Source organism: Engraulis encrasicolus, chromosome 20 (genome assembly GCF_034702125.1).
Source record: "Engraulis encrasicolus isolate BLACKSEA-1 chromosome 20, IST_EnEncr_1.0, whole genome shotgun sequence".
Classification (NCBI taxonomy): domain Eukaryota; kingdom Metazoa; phylum Chordata; class Actinopteri; order Clupeiformes; family Engraulidae; genus Engraulis; species Engraulis encrasicolus.
Genome location: NC_085876.1, coordinates 2142285 through 2162284, shown reverse-complemented (window position 1 = coordinate 2162284; position 20000 = coordinate 2142285).

Here is a 20000-nt window from a genome sequence, read left to right as displayed (position 1 = left end):
GAGGACAAAAACTGGGACAATGGGACCATGGAGGTAACCGACCCCAACATCAGTTTTAAGCACACATATCTCACGTGTGTTGTCCTGTCTCATAAAAGATACACTTTGATTTGCCATGGGAAAAAGTCTACGAAATAAGGTAAGTCCATCACAGTGCCTGACATGCAGGAACATTTAGAGGGAAGGCAATTCGACCTTTGATGCGCTGTGTAATCAGGGATTCTCTTATGCATACCTCGGTTGTAATGAGTAGTTATTTGATTTAAATGTTGCCTTTTTATCAGCTCAAAACAGTCTGGCCATTCTCCTCTGACCTCTACCATCAACAAGGCATTTTTGCCCACAGAATCGCTGCGCACTGCATTTTTTTTCTTTTTCGTATCATTCTTTGTAAACCCTAGAGATGGTTGTGTGTGAAAATCCCAGTAGATCAGTATTTTCTGAAATACTCAAATCAAGCCCTTTCGGCTTGACAGCCATGCCATGTTCAAAGTCATTTAAATAACCTTTCTTCCACATTATGATGCTCGGTTTGAACTGCATCAGATCATCTCGACCATGTCTACATGCACAAATGCATTGAGTTGCCACCATGTGATTGAGTGATCAGAAATTTGCCTCAATGTGCAGTTGTAACAGGTGTTCCTAATGTAGTGGCCGGTGAGTGTATATCTATGCACATACTGCATGTGCATATACCCATCTGCATCTTGTGAGTAAGCATGTATTGTTGTACCCATGCGTATGAGTGTATCAGACTGACAGAGAGAGAGAGAGAGAGAGAGAGAGAGAGAGAGAGAGAGAGAGAGAGAGAGAGAGAGAGAGAGAGAGAGAGAGAGAGACAGACAGACAGACAGAGAGAGAGAGAAAGAGAGGGAGAGAAAGATGATTACTAACTCATACCAATCCCATGAAATCTGTCACATCATAAAAACTATAAACACTAAATATAAAAAAATAAAATCTGACATGGTCTTTAACTTTTACTGTTGAACTATAATGATGTCCTGATTTTAATGACGGCATGAAGTAAGACCTTTTTGTGGCATGTGAGTCGTGTGAGTGTGTGTATGTATGTGTGTGTGTGTGGGGGGGAGGGCACCTTTTGTGTGTGTATGTGTATGTGCATGTGCGTTTTGACGATCTGTTTGTTGCTTGGTGTGTCCCAGCATGCCTCACTCTTTGGTACTTTGAGCTTTCCTGCCAGCCTGCCATGCTGTGTCTTTTTGGGTGCCTTTTTAAATTATTTTTAAAAAATATATATTTTTATGGGCTTTTTGCCTTTATTTCAGATAGGACAGTGAAGACAGACAGGAAGCGAATGTGGAGAGAGACACGGAGCAGGGATAGGAAATGACCCTGGCCAGATTCGAACCCTGAGTGCAACTCTTGGGCTTGCAAGCCCAAATGTGGGGGGCTTAGCACGCTGCGCCACAGCGACCCCTGCAATAGTCAGATTTAAACATCTGACAGGTGTTCACAGTTCACACAGGGCCTCCCATGCACCCTGCAAAGGTCATAATAGTGCCTCCCACCAATACAGGAGGGCCCTGGGCCTAGGGGGGAAAAATCCTGGCTCGGCCCTCCTATAGATCTGTAACTGTAAATGAACATTCCCTGGATAGGCTATTGGTTTGCTTTTTTGTAAGAGAGAGAGAGAGACAGAGAGAGAGAGAGAGAGAGAGAGACAGAGAGAGAGAGAGAGAGAGAGAGAGAGAGAGAGAGAGAGAGAGAGAGAGAGAGAGAGAGAGAGAGAGAGAGAGAGAGAGAGAGAGAGAGAGAGAGAGAGAGAGACTAAGGCAGAGACAAAGACAGACAAAGACCGAACGAGAAAAGAGATAGAGAGAGCCAGGGAATGAAGGCTAACCTCTGTGCAAAAGACTGTGTAATAAGTACATTGCACTGCAGTTATCATGATAATGGTAGGCCAAGCAAACATCAGATCACCTAACCTTGAAACTGCCTTTGCCGCACTCAAGATACGTGTACAATAAAGATGTTTTTATATGTGTAGTAAAATGGCTTTGTTGAAAAACACAGTGTGGATTATGGATCCAAATGTCAGTAAAAGGACCTAGGGGCGAGTATAATTGGCTGTGTACGTGTGTGTGTGTGTGTGTGTGTGTGTGTGTGTGTGTGTGTGTGTGTGTGTGTGTGTGCGTGTGTGTGTGTGTGTGTGTGTGTGTGTGTGTGTGTGTGTGTGTGTGTGTGTGTGTGTGTGTGTGTGTGTGTGTGTGTGTGAGTGTGAGTATGAGTGTGAATGTGTGTGCGTGTGTGCACGGCAGAGACAACCCGAGGCAGGGTATAATTGCCTGTGCAGTAGGCCTTGATAAGTACATTAGAATTCCAAACAGAGCAAATGTATGGATGTCTTTAGGCCCCTGATAAGGTGGGCTGAACTGACTACATTTGTGGGCACGCGTGCGTGTGAGTGTGTGCGCGTGCGTGTGTGTGTGTGTGTGTGCGTGCGTGTGTGTTTCCCAGACCAGCAGCCAATAATGAAGGATGACAATAATAAAATAAGCTCCACAGATTTACTCATCATGGGTCAAGACAAACAAGACACGCACACACCCGCCGGGTCATTTAAAAAAAATGAATAAATAAACAGCAATAATATCCCAATAGTTTTACAAACATATCCCGCCTTATCACCATGACAGGGCAGGCTCTGTTAAAAAATGTATAAGCTCTCACTCACTATCAGGGTTATGAAAAGAATTTAGTATTTTGGAAAACATCCAGTCTGTAAATGCATAGGACAATAATATGTATATAAACAGACCCTGTCTTATCGTAACGACGGTGCAGGCTCTGTTCAAAATGTATAAGTTCTTGCCTGTAGGAATTGAGAAAAGAATCGTTTTGGAAAAGGAGTGTTTTGGAAAACGATCAACGTGTGAATGCATAAGAGTAGAGAGATAAATACTCATAAATATTTAAAAGACTTAAAAAGAGCATTTCAAGTCTGAATGGGTCACATTACTCTGAACTTTGATTTGTTATTGAAGACACTCAGAGTCAGAGACTGGCAGTCTGTTGTATATATGGTATTCTGATATCTGACCTGCTTCTACTGCTTCCCTTAGTGCCATTTCTGGAATTGACAACACTGCTGACGACATGCATTCATGCCAAAACATCGGAAGAATGCACCAGAAGCATTGACTGTGCCACAAGCCTCTTCACGCTGTTGTTATTGTTTATTGCTACCAACTTAGTTGGTTACATTTAGTGAAATTGACGACTCAGGGAGTGGTACGACATCTCTGATTTGGAAGTAAATTGTGATTACAGTGTCAAACATATAAAGTGCATGCACTGTTCAAAAAAAGGATCTTAACGTAAATGTTGATGTCTCAGCAGTTGCACATGCAGCACCCATGGCTGATACAAATTGCATAAAATTATGTGTACTAGGGTACACTCTGGTGTACTTCCACACGAGTCTAAAAAAAATCACAAGACATTGCGTCAAAGAGCGTTCCATATGAGTTTAAGTTTGGGGATTCCCGGGATTTCCCGCATGAACAAGGCATTAGACAGGTCAGAGAGAGAGAGACAGGAAATCAGTAGGAAGAGAGAGATGGGTAAGGATTGGGAAGCGGCCTCTGGCCGGAGTCAAACTCGGGTCCACGGCACCATCGGGCATAGTATAGGCTTTTTGATGACTGTTAGTCACGGAGGAGGATGGAGGACAATGCAGATTAATTACACCCCCGTCCCCCAACCTACATGTTGGGAATCAGATCATAGCTATATTATCAATAAAAAAAACATTGTTTGACCTCCAGTTGAGCTGAAGGTCACTAGACTGCTTTCCTCTAAAATACATTTTTCACTCCTCATTCCAAGTACTGTGTGTGTGTGTGTGTGTGTGTGTGTGTGTGTGTGTGTGTGTGTGTGTGTGTGTGTGTGTGTGTGTGTGTGTGTGTGTGTGTGTGTGTGTGTGTGTGTGTGTGTGTGTGTGTGTGTGTGTGTGTGTGTGTGTGTGTCCACCGGTGCAACGTTTTGTTTTGGTGTGTTGTGCCAAGTGTTGCAGTGGGACATTTGGGGACAGGGTAGATTTAATAATGCACACAATGCCAAAGACACACACACACACACACACACACACACACACACACACACACACACACACACACACACACACACACACACACACACACACACACACACACACACACACACACACACACACACACACACACACACACACACACACACACACACACACACACACACACACACACACGCCCTACACCCACACGCCCTACACACACACAAAATAACATTTTAAATTCAACATCCAGTCATTCAAGCAGAAATGTCAAAATCCTATATTTCTGTGTAATTGTATAAGGGGGGCAGGGGGGTGGAGAGAGCACTGGGTGCTGGGTGCATATTGGAACAATAATGTTTAAGAGTTAAAGTTGATGTCCAATGTAGTTTCCTCCTTTTTGTGTCTGTCTTACTCGGACTGCATGGGCTGGGGTGACTGCTTACACACACTTTGTAAGCTTTGAGCGAGGCGAGTAAGCGAGTAACCAATTTGAATACAGAGTTAGGTATTTTCTCGCTTTTGCATTGGCAGTTAAACCCGCAGGAAGTTTAGCTAAAGTTTCATGGGCAAGTGCACTGTACACTTTGTATCTGCTAGTTATGTTGGCTATGATTATGTCCTATTTTGAAAGTCGCTTTGGCTATAAAGCGTCTGAAAAAAGGCAATGTAATGTAATAAGGTGGCGAGTATAGGCGAGTGAGCAAGAAGCGAGTTTTGAATGTGAACGTAGCTTACGGATAAGAAACAGGCAGACATGGAAAGGAGAAGAGCAAGGAAGAGGATCCAATGCCCTATTTGCCCCCTGAAGAGCAAATTACCCTGGACTGCAATTCCCATAATGCCTCTGAATGGCTCCAATTCCGTTAAGGCCGAGGGCTGTGCTGTCCAGACGCCTGCAGTTGACCCCCATCCACTTAGATAGCTGCCAACCTGACCATATAGCACACACTACTTACTGCCCATCTAGCACAGACATACTACCAATGACCCGTGACAACATTGCTGTGTGTGCCTGTGCATGTGTGTGCTCATGTTTGTGGGACAGACAGAGAATTACGTGAGACAGAGAGAGAGAGAGAGAGAGAGAGAGAGAGAGAGAGAGAGAGAGAGAGAGAGAGAGAGAGAGAGAGAGAGAGATTAAGAGCGAGAGAGAGAGAGAGAGAGAGAGAGGGAGAGGGAGAAAGAGAAAGAGAGAAAGATGGGTGAGATAGATAAAAGAAAAAGATAGATCAAGAGAGACAGATTGAGGTGGTGTGATAGAGCAGAGGTGTCTCGGACCTTGAGGCGTTTTTTATCCACCACCTAACCCCTGTGATAGAGAGAGACAGTGAGAACACAGAGGTGGATGAAGAGAAATTAATAAAGAAGAGATGGAGAGAAAGTGAGAACGAAATCAGGAAAGAAAAAAGAAGGCAGAGTTGAAGTGGATGAGAGACGTAAAGGGCAAAGAGAAGAAGTGTTAAAAGGCTAAGGGGTAGAGGGAGAAAGAAAGTGAAAAGGCAGAGGTGTAGCATGCAAAGAATTTGACTGTTTTCCTCCTCTCCTCTCCTCACTTCTTCTCCTCTCCTCTCCTGCCGTCCCCTCCCTTCTACTAATCTCTTCCTCTCTTCTCCCTGGTGCTAAATTGCTCCCTTGAGAGGCACAGCAATAAAGAGGTGTAATCGCAATTTTAGCTATTTTTTACAACAGCATCAGAGAGAGAGAGAGAGAGAGAGAGAGAGAGAGAGAGAGAGAGAGATGGAGTAGACTACAGTACAGTATAGAATAGTATAGTATAGTATAGTATAGTATAGTATAGTATAGTATAGTATAGTATAGTATAGTATAGTATACGTAGAGCAGGGTTCCCTAACATTTTTAGCACCAGGGACCGGTTTGAGTCCCAACCGAGTGGTTGGGGACCGCTGCAGTATAGTATAGTATAGTATAGTATAGTATAGTATAGTATAGTATAGTATAGTATAGTACAGTATAGAAAGAGGTTTAGCGACAGACTCGTATAGAACTACAACCAGACAAAATGTAAACAGTTAAAGGGGCATTCCACCGGTGGAGACATGAATATGTATTGAAAGTGGGTCATATATGTAGTAGAAGTCGTGGGCAGTCGTGGCTCAGTGGTTAGAGCACTGGGTTGGCAACCCAAGTGTGGCATGACCATTCAAAAGTATGACTGGGTGTCTACCAATGGAAAGCCTAATGCAAATGCGTGGAATGTCCCTTTAATAGATAGATCAGCTTGTTGGCTGACAGCCTATAGTGTAATATTCAGTATCCTTCTTATTCCCCATGATTTCAAGGGTGGCACCATTGCTACCACACCAAATATATAGGCCTAGTATTTAGAGAGACTACCATTGTTATTCAGACATTGATATACTTTGTAGACAGTGCAAAGCCAGTATCGAAGCCAGCATCAGATCGCTGGTCTGAGACAGCCTAGCCGGCCATTAGTGTACCGCACGTGCTAAAGCTCCAGCAGCTAGCATACAGCTGACACCAAGGTAGTAGGCAACTCTGTCTCCGTGCTGTGCATGTTCTAAGCCTCCACCTAGTCATTAACTTCAATGAACCGGTCACCTCACCGGGCCGTTATCCTCTACTTATCATGTTGATTTACTTTATGTTAATTTCCGTTCTGGGGTCGTCTGGTATTCATATTATGACCTATAACTTTACCTCTATCTTAACCTCAAACTCGACCTTTGGCCTCGCTCACACAAAATGATTCTGTCACACAACACCCTCTCTCACTCTCAGTGCGACACACACACACACACGCACCACACACACACACACACACACACACACACACACACACACACACACACACACACACACACACACACACACACACACACACACGCACCACACACACACACACACACACACACACACACATCGAAAATCAATCGTCATTCCACATACACTGTCATTGTCACATTTTCCTTCACACTGAAAAATGTACTCACACTCTGCTGTACTATTTCCCATTCTGATTGGACGTCAGGCCTTGGCATCACAAGCCCAGGAGGACGAAGCTAGAATCAGATTGACCACTTCTACATCGTTTTGGACTAGAAATGTGTCCCATGTGAAGCTGTTCGTTCTGTCGGGCCATTTGATGAGTTATTCAAGATTCATTTTGTTCTCTATCTGGCATATGACTGTGCTCTACAAAACTTCTGTACCTTTCTGCAAACCACAGTGTACAAATTAGACACAGGCCAAACCAAGAGTTAAAGAGCTCAGAGCCAAAGTTTTGAATTAGGACTAGAGTCATGTATTGTTTTTATTTAAACATGGCTTCTATCCCACTTCAAAACAGAGATTACAGGAAAAAATAAATATATATATATATATATATATATATATATATATATATATATATATATATATATATATTGATACGAGATATTGATTGATTATGCCTGTGACTTTTGTCTGATTTGAGAAAAAATATTGATGAGATATTGATTGATATGAGGAAAAATAAGAATTAATAAAATGCAAAATGACTTACTGTCTTGCTTTAATTAAGTGCAGTAACAATGCATTGTAATAGTTTTTATAGTCTCGAGTAGTCTGCTGCAAGAAACTCCAGAATAGAGTTGTAATGGTTACACTGTTGGAAGTGTTGTTTTAACTCTATTAAGTGTTGATTATACATTTTCAATTGTAGTGTTAATTAACACTGAGAGAGTAGTTCAACTTATAGTTTAGAGGGAGCAGCCCATTGTTCCATCTTCAATATAGACAGTGGACCGAGTAAAGCAGGATACAGTATGAAAATGGCTTGTATGTATGAGGGGCCAGAAAAAGACAAAAACACCTGGGTGTTTTTTTGTGCCAGTCCAGCTCTGAGGAATAGCCTTGGCTGCCTGTGTGTATACAGTATGTAGGCTACTGCATATGGATGGCCATTTTCTAGTAGAGACTAGGGATGGTAGGCTAATGGATACACATTTGCACATTTGTGTAGATGGCCACTGTGCAGTATTAGGCAGCATGAATAACTCATACAAATGGAGCTGAATGAAATCAGATATTGGCAAGCCCTCGTAATGTAAGGAGATGGAAATATTGTCATGCTATGTGTGTGTGTGGGTGTGTGCGTGCGTGCGTGTGAGAAGTAGAGGGTTGATTCACACAAAGCCATTTGCATGTCCTTGTGTTTCCCGTCCTATATGGTCACAATGTCACAGAGTTACAATGAGCTCACATTGTCATACCGCAATTCCACATACTCACTATAAATCACCAACGCCTACTCCCTCTCTCAAACACACTCTAATATGCACATATTGCAGTCCAGGAGTATGAGGTTTGTCTTAGGGCACACACACACACACACACACACACACACACACACACACACACACACACACACACACACACACACACACACACACACACACACACACACACACACACACACACACACACACACACACACACACACACACACACACACACACACACACACACACAGACACACAGACACATTAGGCATCTATGTATCTCCATCAGGAGATATACTGTATATATATATTTATAGATACTGTACTATATCTCTCTCTCGCTCTCCACAGAGGTAAAGCATTTCATTCCTAAATAATTTCCCTTCTAACCATATACCTCAGACTCATCTCCCACACACAGCAATGCTGAGCACACACACCAAACAATGCACACGCTCACTCCTCCAAACAACATCAAGGGATTCACTTGTTTCATCTGTGTGTGTGTTTTTAATTTATCTACTACAAATTTTAGGCGTGTGTGTGTTCTTGTGTGTGTGTGTTTGTGCATACTTTGGTGGTATTTGTGCGTGTGTGTGCGCGCATGTATGTGTATTCATGTGCTTTGTGTCGCGCCCAGCTTTGCCAATAAATCTTTGGAATGCGGTCATCCAATAGATACACACTTATGGGTCCTGGGTGAAGCAGTGATGTATGCAGTGGCATGTCCGGTATCTGTTAACTGTAGTAATAAATGGTAACAGTCATGCCATGATCTTATAGAACAGGGGTCCCCAAACTTTTTTCTCTGGGGGCCGTTCCTGACTGTGATCATTTCTAGCACAAAATAGTTCATCATGTGATTTGCAAAACAAGTGAGTACTTCACATGTTTTTCAATTTGAAATACCACAGGTATCCCTTTCAATTTCTAATAACCATGTAAAAATAGCAAGGAAAGGTTAGAAAAATTGACAGTTGATTGACAGTTTATGAGTAATACAATATAAATGGTAGGCCTGTTTATATTACAGTGGTGAGAAACTATCAAGACAAGAAACTTCTGGTGATTCACACTAGGTTAGTGAAAATGTAGCCTAAATGTAAACTGTAGGAAGGCCTGTTGATAAACAAAATAAAATATTTAAAAAATGTATTTTATCTTTTTTTTTCCCTGTGAGGATTGCTTCTTTGGGCCAGTTCAAATGGTGAGGTGCAGAGAGGTGGAGGGCCGGTCAAAGGGGTGTGGCGGGCCATATCCGGCCCCCAGGCCTTAGTTTCGGGACCCCTGTTATAGAATGTACATGAGATTCTCAGCTGTGTCGAAAGAGGCATGAAAATGGATTAATGCTCTAAGTACATGCAGGGATGGCTCATTAGTCATACTCCACAGTAGTACACTGACCTACCAATCTATAGGTAGGTAAATCAGTAGCCTGATTATCATCGACTTTCAAATCTCTTCGAGACTTGGTCTGACCAAGAGCATAACAATTAACATTTCCCAAACAGCATATCCCAAACCGCCTCCCTTGGTTTGCTGATGTTTGTTTGCATCCCCAACAAAGTGGAAGGAGTTCCCGATATTTCGGGATCGATATTGATATCGATTCCTTAGGCCAGTGATTTGATTATTTTCGATACTTATGAATGCTTCTCGATTTAAATCATTGGTTCATATTTTTTCACTTTAAAGCTTATGCGTAAAATGTTAAATAAAAGAACAAAAGCTGAAATCTGCATGCATTTTATTTGAGGAACATCATTATTACAATCAGTACTATTATTACTGCATGAGCAAAATTAAATGACTCACAAAGAGTCAAATAATAACAAAAAACGATTAATAATGATTAATCAATTCTATTGTGGACGAACCGATTTATTGAATGCCCGGCTGTAGGATTGATACTAATCGATTATTATTTACACCGCTACCAATCTTTCCTGCAGAGATGTGTAAATGACTAAGACAGTGGTTCTAAACTTGTTGGAGGAACTGACTAATGCTTTCATTGAATTTGTGTTCTAGTTGGGTAAAATAAACTAAATAAAAGCAATAAAGCATGCAATGTGGTTTGAGCTGTGGAAGGCTGAATAACTGTCCAACAAGTGGTGAAATTCAGACTGTTTGGGAATAAAAGCAACATGCCTTTTACCCACTTCTCGGCTACTGAAAGAAAGATGACTGACCTCAATTGTATTTTTACTGAGAAGACAATTGAGTACACTAAATATTTTAGGGAGTTGTTAAAGAATCCTGTAACGTTTGACTGGCCAGTGGAATTCATCAAGTACTACACCTAGTATTTTTCCTCTCAAGGCACGTTCAGGTCAACAGAGAACCGTGCCAGTGCCCGTTCCAGCACATTATCTTGAACCAGCTGGCATGTTTAAGTGATCAGGAACCAGAAAGTTTGTTCGCGATGCAAACTGACAAAAAAATACTTGTTTTTTCTCTCCAAACTGCGTAAAAAATGTGGGCACCAGCTGGTTCATCTTGGTAACAAATGGTCACATACAGAAAAGTTCAAATCTGGTATGAATGAGGGTGATTCTCAAGTAAGCACTTTATGTCCCAACGTAACTGGTGTGGGAACAGGCAGAGGCACTGTGCTGTCCCCAGTATCTGTCATGAAGCCTACTTGAACAGCCAGCCAACTCATTCATTCATTGAGGAAAACGGGCGAGTCAGGATGCCGTTGCAATTCCGTTTAATGAAGAAAGGTTTAACTGTAACAAAGTGTAAAACAAAACGTATTCAATAAATAAAGTTCATTTAAGTCCATTAAAGTCCATTAAAGATCTGCTGTATCTTGAGAAGAAGGGACGATTATGGGAGGGAAGATTACCGGAGGTATATGGGTAAGAGATCAAGGAAAGTGTATGATATTTAAATAAACAGTTAAATCACAAGTTAGGTTAATCAGAGGAATAAAAAATACGAATTTAAGATTATTACTTACAGACGGTAATTACTTTAGGAGTATTAGAATAACAGAGGAAGGAAAAATCACTGGAGGAGGTAAGTTGTTTACGGTAGTATTAACTGATTTTGACAGATCGGTTGCCAGGGCAACCCTAAACAAATGCCCAGTGGGGCACGGGCATTTAAAGGTACAGGACACGAGATGAATAGAGTAGCCTGCTAAGTACAGGGTTGATCTCAAACCTGCAAGGTCTTTGGGGGACAGAACACTCCCTGCCACACCAACATTAACTAAATAAAAAGGATACGTAGAAGCTTTTCAGCCAGGTGGTCTCCAACACAGGTGGACACCGGTCCCTCTTTGTTGTCTGCAGCTCTACTTTGGGCGGTGTGACGGTTTCGACCAGAGAAACAGGTGAGCCGCCTGCTGCTGGAAGGGGTGCTGAGGGGAAGACTGCTGTCTGTTGTAAGCCAACCTGGCCATGCTGACTGTTGTGGTGGCCATGCTTGTGCTGGTCCTTCGCCCTCCCCGCCGTCCATTTCAGCCACCTCAAGGCGTGTGGTGGACCAAGGGGGTGGGCCTGGATGTGGAGCACTGACATGGTTGTTGCCAGTGCTGACAATTTCTCTGCCCTGTAAATATCTGGCTATATTAAACAGTTCATCAGGTGAGCGTGATGGTGCAGACGAGTACTGTGGCTGGGTTGGGTGTTGACAAGGGCAATGTGTTGACATAGTCTCTTGTGCGCTCCTCCGAACGCTCAGATAATGGCTTTCCTGGGTAGTGAACTTCGACGCGCTGTTCTGATACTTCCCCCCTGTGTTGATCTTGGCTGGCGTGTGGTTCTGACGCCTGCTCATATATTTCGAATTCTGCCACTTCCAGCGCTTCGGCTTCGGCTTCGGCTTCGGCTTCGGCTGCGGCCGCATCTTTTGCTAGATTCAGTGCTTCTAGTTTAGCTTCAAGTTTAGCCTTGTCGACTTTTATGGCCATCTCCTCCTCAGCGAAAGCAGCGCGAGCTTTGGCTGCTTGTGCTCTAGCGCGTGCATTAACAGCGGCTGATATGGATGATCTGGACCCTCTTGACGAGCCAGAGTGTAGAGAAAGACTATCCGACATACCTTTTTCTGTTGTTAACATCTCCTTAGAATTCGTCTTTAAACTGTGCTGTCCCCAGTATCTGTCGTGAAGCCTACTTGAACAGCCAGCCAACTCATTCATTCATTGAGGAAAACGGGCGAGTCAGGATGCCGTTGCGATTCCGTTTAATGAAGAAAGGTTTAACTGTAACAAAGTGTAAAACAAAAAGTATTCAATAAATAAAGTTCATTTAAGTCCATTAAAGTCCATTAAAGATCTGCTGTATCTTGAGAAGAAGGGACGATTATGGGAGGGAAGATTAGGCCTACCGGAGGTATATGGGTAAGAGATCAAGGAAAGTGTATGATATTTAAATAAACAGTTAAATCACAAGTTAGGTTAATCGGAGGAATAAAAAATACGAATTTAAGATTATTACTTACAGACGGTAATTACTTTAGGAGTATTAGAATAACAGAGGAAGGAAAAATCACTGGAGGAGGTAAGTTGTTTACGGTAGTATTAACTGATTTTGACAGCTCGGTTGCCAGGGCAACCCTAAACAAATGCCCAGTGGGGCACGGGCATTTAAAGGTACAGGACACGAGATGAATAGAGTAGCCTGCTAAGTACAGGGTTGATCTCAAACCTGCAAGGTCTTTGGGGGACAGAACAGGCACCATTCTGGTCAGCCTGAAGACAGTATCAGTGAATGAGTCAGTGTGTGTGTGCGTGTGTGTGGGTTCATTGTGTGTGTTTTCTCAGTCAAGGGTTTGCCATGTGCATATTTTGAGAGTTTGTTCCGTGCTTTCAAAAAAAAAACTTATTTCATATATTTTTTTCATTTTGTATTCATATGTTCATTTTATTTCCTCTCAGTGAAGGCCGTGTGAGTGTGTGTGTCTGTGCGCGCTTGTGTGTGCTTGCGTGCGTGCGAGCTTACGTGCATGTAAATTTGTCAGAGTGAAGGGTGGTGTGCATATATCTCTGAATGAAGGGTGTGCCTGTACAGTATATCCGCCTGTATGAGATGCGCACACACGCCTGCGGGTGTGTGTATTTCTTTTCTCAGTGAAGGGTGTGCAAGTGTGTGTATTTCTTTTTCTCAGTGAAGGGTAGATGTGTCATGTTGAAGAGCCGCCATCTGGTTAAATGTCAAAGCTGTCATCGCCACTATAGATCTGCTACCACAGAGTTCAAAATGGCCGCCTCCAGAGGCCACACTGAACCTTGTTATCCAAACCACCATCATACTCAGAAAACACACAGGGGACCACTGACAGAACAAAGAAACAGAACACACAAGCACTGTCACAGAAACATTTACCGGTAATGCCAGGCACCTTCACAGAACACACACCGGGTCACTGACGGAACACTGACATCAGCACCTCTATAGAACCTTGTTATGCCAAGCACCATCAGAAAACACACATTATATAATATTATTTAATATGAATAGCAGTTATGATAACTGTACTACAACTATTATATGTAGTCATTATAATTATACTATTATTATTACACTGTAGTTATATAGGCCTATGTAAAAACTACTTATTTTGAACAGATACCCTTTTCGATTATTTGTTTTCTAAGAGTCACATTTATTTATGACTCTTATCAGGATAGGCATGAAAGTTAGGCACTGTTAGAATGTTGAATCATATGAAGACATACAGTAAATTCAAGGTTTTATATATACATTTTTAATATACATCTCAAACAGTCCTTTCTCTCACTGACCCTGCATACCTCCATTACCCTAAGGGTCCCAACTCCCAGTTTGGGAACTACTTTTTTCAGCACTCCCTGTTAAAAGCTACTTTCAGGGGCCCAACATTGAATTGAACACGTTTAAAAAAAACAACAACAAAAAACACAACATTCTCACAATATGAACAGCTCCTCCATCACTAAAAGCAGAATAATGTTTGACCCATAACCAATATGCATCCTGACCATCAGGGAATATACATCATGATCAACACAGGAGGTCGTACAGAATGTCACCGATGATGTTACCTTCAGTTTTCATCTGCTATCCTGTGAGAACTTGGTTGGACCACAAATAACACAGATGATATACACACCCAGACAAACGCGGCTTTCTTAGATTCTCAATTGCAGGAGAAGACGTGCCAGATAAGCAGTGTGATCAAGATAGCAGGAGGGGATGTATCTATCACACAAACACAGCTATAATACATTTTCAACGGCAGGAGAGGACGTTCCAGACAAATACTGCTGTGGAGGATATCCCAGACAAACATTGCAATCTAAGATCCTCAATAGTGGGAAAAGATACCCCATGCAAACCCTGGGTAAGGGTAAGATTGAATTGATATAAAAAAGCCTTTTACCCACCCTCCATTGAATAATAGGCCAGTCTGTATGAAAATACAAAAAAAGTAACAGCCCCTGCGAACTGTCAGCCCAAAGGGAAATTCCCTTTTATTCCAGATGGCCAGTCCAGCCCTGGAAGAGGATATCCCAGGCAAACACTGCTGCGGTATTATAGATCATACTGGAGATAGCAGGAGAGGACTTTCCAGACACATGCTGCTGTCATCGATCGTTCCTCAGAGGAGAGGATATCAAAGATATGGGCACGGAAATCAATTACCCCAAACTGAAGTTGTTTCCTCTTTCCTCTTGGCCTCGTTCCTAGTTATCGACCTGGATAAAGCCAACTTTAGATTGAACAAGTGTTTAACTTTCAAAAGACAACTACTTCAAATACTACAAATATATCCTTTTTGTAAAACCAACTTTGAAACCGGAATTTCCTTATGTGTTAGAAGGCATTTTTTAAAGGTAACAATACTTCTGAATGTAGCAGCTAACTGCAACATACCTATGCTTAACATATGCAGGAATGCTCTCTCTAAAGTGAGTAATGGGAATTTTTTTTGAATGAGTGAGTTATTTGTAACTTCATACATCCATCCACCTTCCCATCCCTGTCCATTGATCTAGCCACCCCATCTACTCATTCTAATTATCTGAGTCATGTGTGGCATCCATCCTTGCATGCATCCTTCTAAACCCTTCCTTGAATTTAATCTCCCATGCAGTTTGAAAATACTGTAGGCCTATACAAGATTCAAGATTTCCATCTCAAGATTTTCCACCTATCCTTACAGTATAAAAGCCTATGATAATGAGCCCCTCTTTGAGTTCTTTCTCCCATACACAAGACGTGTGTGTCTCTCTGTTTCTCTCTCTTTCCCTCCTTAACATTCTGAGGTTGGCTAACAATTTCCATGTTTACATAATAAATTAATCAAGTAAATCAAACACTAAAGAAATAGATCCCCTCCCACAATTCAAGGTTAAAACCCAGTGCTGTTGATATTTTTAAGGTGCACAACACACACACGCACGCACGCACGCACGCACGCACACACACACACACACACACACATATGAATTAACAAATCAATAGGATGTTACAGCAAGTGCCATCCCTTAAAAGGAAAATCACAGTACCCAGTCCAGAGACCTATGCTATCAGATGTGGAATATTTTTCACTGGAAGACAAATGGGTAAATGTTGCATTTAAATTTCCAGCCAATGTTTGCAATTATATGCTTTAGGATGATGCAAAGAAGGGTGGATGCAGAGCAGAAAAAAAAGAATGATGCTTAAGAGGATGAAGAATTGCACAGCACAGAGACGAGAGATGCTGAAGTGGATGCTTGAAGGATGGAGAGATGAGAAATGAGTACCACTGAGGAGGATTCTTCAACCCATGAAGGACATAAATATGCCAGAATCTCAAACTCTTCTTCTCCCTTTGTCAATCACTGTCTCGCTCTCATACACTCACGCACAAATATACACACACCTCTACGGCCATAATTTGCACAACACCACTAGTCAGCACAACAGGCTGTCTACATTATTATTATTCAGGTCACCACACATTTTTTGTATAAAAGCTGCACTCTTGAGTGTGGGCCACCACACACACGCACGTACGCACGCATGCACAATGAATAAAGGAACTCTACTCTACACACATGCCACACAAAACTTTAACATCCTATATTTCCAAAGAACAACAATATGGGAAGCACAGACCCAAGTGCATATTTTTTACATAGAGAGAGAGAGAGAGAGAGAGAGAGAGAGAGAGAGAGAAAGAGAGAGAGAGGAGCAAGAGCGAGACACAAAGTGAAAGAATGTAGAGATTGTCATAATGAATTTGGGATGAATCTAAAGCTGTCTTTCTATATCTCGTTCTCCACAAGGTCATTCAGAAGCAATCATTCATTCAGGTGAGAGATCAGAGAGACAGTTCTAACTCATGCAGAGATGTTCCTGAAAGGGGCATGCATATACTATATGTAATATATGGTACGTGTGTGTGTGTGTGTGTGTGTGTGTGTGTGTGTGTGTGTGTGTGTGTGTGTGTGTGTGTGTGTGTGTGTGTGTGTGTGTGTGTGTGTGTGTGTGTGTGTGTGTGTGTGTGTGTGTGTGTGAGTGTGAGTGTGAGTGTCTTTGTGTGTGTTAGTGATAGTAGGGCTTGCAGGACCACAGAGAAGAAAGGACTTGTTTGCATATCTGTTGAGAATTTATGCAGATTTGGAGGAGCTGACTGTGTGTATGTGCCTGTGTGTGTGTGTGTGTGTGTGTGTGTGTGCGTGTGTGAATATGTGTGCGTGTGTGCATGCCTGAGTGCGCGTGTGTGTGATGTGATGAGGAATTGTCAGTCTTGAGGTGATGAATGAAAGCATATTGCAGGGGAGGAGAGCCATCTGACTGTGTGTGTGTGTGTGTGTGTGTGTGTGGGAGTCCATCTAATTAGCTGTCCCTGTCTATTCATCGCTTTTATCTTCCCTGCTCTCTTTCTCTTGTTCTCATCACCAGGATGTATTGTGAATATCTTATAGCATGAACACTGTTAGCACCACAAAAAAACACTCGCCCTACATTATCAAAATACATTTTGCATAAAACAGACTTCAGTTCTGTTCAGTTCAGTTCAGATTGACCACAAAGTAACAGATGGTAATAAATACTACAGTTGTTCAATAAGGTTTAGAAACAGACAGTTCCTCTGGGGGAATCTCAATGGTTGCTTCCAGCGCACTTCAGTTTTACATTATTAGGCTATTTATGTTAATGAGTAAACTTTCTATAAAAATAAGGAGATCAATTGGGAGGGGAATGAAAAACTGTCCCTCAAAAGTTGTTGTGGCTAGGCTGACCGCTGGGAAACTGTATCGTTTTCTCCACGGAGGAGGGGCCAGGAGGCGGGACGAGGAGACAAGTACAAGTGGAGGAGGCAAGGTAGCATATTGTAACGCACTCCTCATAGGGAAATGACCCAGGCCGGATTCGAACCAAGTGATTTTGCAACCTGAGGACTCAGATCTAGGCATAGGAAGCCCCAGTGGATGTGGCACTGTGTCAAGACCAATAACTACACAGCAGATTAACAGAAACAACAGAAGTTAGAAGTTGCAGATGTGCGCGCGCCCACACACTCACACCTCCACCACCAAAACCAAAGACAACATAGTGAGCTAATTCACACTGCCAACTCTCTTGAGTCTAACTTACTATGACAGGCATGTGAATACACTGCTCAGAGGGAGAAAGACATTCAGAGATACTGAAACAAAAATATAAACCTGTAAATTAGCATTCTAAAGGTTGTACAAAGAGAGCAAGATAGATGGTGTTTGGAAGATGTGACACAGATAAACTAAACATAATCTACAACATCTAAAACAAATTAATTTATCTTGGTGTCATCAGGTTCCAGCAATCCATATACTTAGTCTGTTTGTCTCTGATGAGACCAAGAAAAATAAATTTGCTGTTGATGGTGTCAAGCATGTGTGGTAGTAACCAAGTGAGTAGTAGTACAAAGAAGTGTCCCTAGCTTACGGTCAAGCATGGTAGTGGGACTGAAACGTTAGAAAAAAAGAGGTATCGCACACCAATAAAGTCTTTCTTGAGGTGCTGGCTTCCTGAGCATAGTACAAATGTTAAAAACAATAAAGAGAATGCGGCACACTCTGCTGCTCCACATTTTTTAATTTTGAGGTGACGATTCGGCCGTCTGGCCTTCTTCAAACTCAGTGGGACTGAAACGTACCACAACTAGAGTGGAGCAGCACCCTGAAATGTTTAAAGGTACACTGTGAAGCAACAAAAAATAATGTTGTCCGCAATACCAGACTCCAGGGCATGCTGCCTAAAACGTCAGGAGAAATGGAAGCATGGTGTTGTGGACTTCTTTTGGTGTTATAGTATTGTTTTGCTGTTTACTGTGTGTGTCTGTGTATGTACTGTATGTGTAGTCAGTATCCTCTTAAATCAGAGAGGAAATCAATGTCAGGCGAAATGTTTCATCACCATTATCGTCTGGCAGGAACCCTTTGAACCGATAGCTCCATCTACTGCAGTCCTTCATCAGTCATGTGCTTTATCTGATTAGATCATCTGGAAGATGAAGGCAGAAGAAGAGGTGTGCGTGTGAGAGAGACAGAGAGGATGAAAGCCCGCGAAGAGGCTCCTTTTTCATACCCGGTCATAACACTGTCGTATAGCATGTGTTCATCTAAAGGCACAGCACTCTGTTTCCCCATACTGAACTACGTCACTCTCTGATCTGAGACGAGTTCATGCATAGCCTACCCTGTCTGGTCTTTGTAAATGCCTGCAGCCAGTCTGGAGCCATGTGCTACTTTGTTTGAATTTAGCTCGCTCAACAGGGCATTGAGTACTAAACACAGCTGGAGTTAGAGGTGATCAAGCTTTTCCACATTTTCCCTATTTAAACACACTTGCGTGACTAGTCACGAGGTCGAAGACAAAGTGAAACAGGCTGATTTTCTTTGCAGAGGAAAAAAGGGCACTATAGGAAGCATAATAACACTGCAGGAGCGCTTTGCCTTCACATCTTGATATAGTCCCCATATTTACCTGCACAGAAAATCACTGCATTTCATTTCATGTACAGTAACTACTCTTTGAGTCTCTCTCTCTCTCTCTCTCTCTCTCTCTCTCTCTCTCTCTCTCTCTCCACCTATTTCACTGTCCACTTCTCATCGCACCCCCTTTCTTTTCTTTCTTTCACACACAAACATTGATAGAAGCACATTTTCTTTCTCAGGTATCCATTATGTGGTGTTGATGGATCCCAGTTTATTCTAGCTCAAGGGCCACATTGGATTTCGAATAATTACTGCACGGCCAGATGTTGCAGGTGCCTGTCTCTAGGCCTATAATAAGAAATTATATGACATACGTCGTTGACTATTTCTTTCCTTTGAATTGTAATGAAATGTATTTCGATGAATACAGTACCCTACTGTATGGACTTGGTTAATTTCAAGCCTGCAAGACCCCTGTATTGTGTAGCCATTTTAAGAATGTTGAGTGACGGTATCACTTTGTATTTAAAAGTAGACATTATTGTGAAGGGTCTGTGGGCCAGATAACATTGCTCAGCGGGCCTGAGTTTGCCCACCTCTGAATTTTGCTGTCTCTCTTTCTTTCTCTGCTGATGTGTTTGTGCGTGTGTGGGAGAGAGCAAGAGACCCAGCCAGAAGTTGATAAGCCGATGTGGCAGCTCGCTGGTAATCTGGTCTCATTCAGCAGATGGCGAGAAATGCAGTTTGACAGAAACAAGATGGAAACACAATGGATAGAAATTTTCTTTTCGAT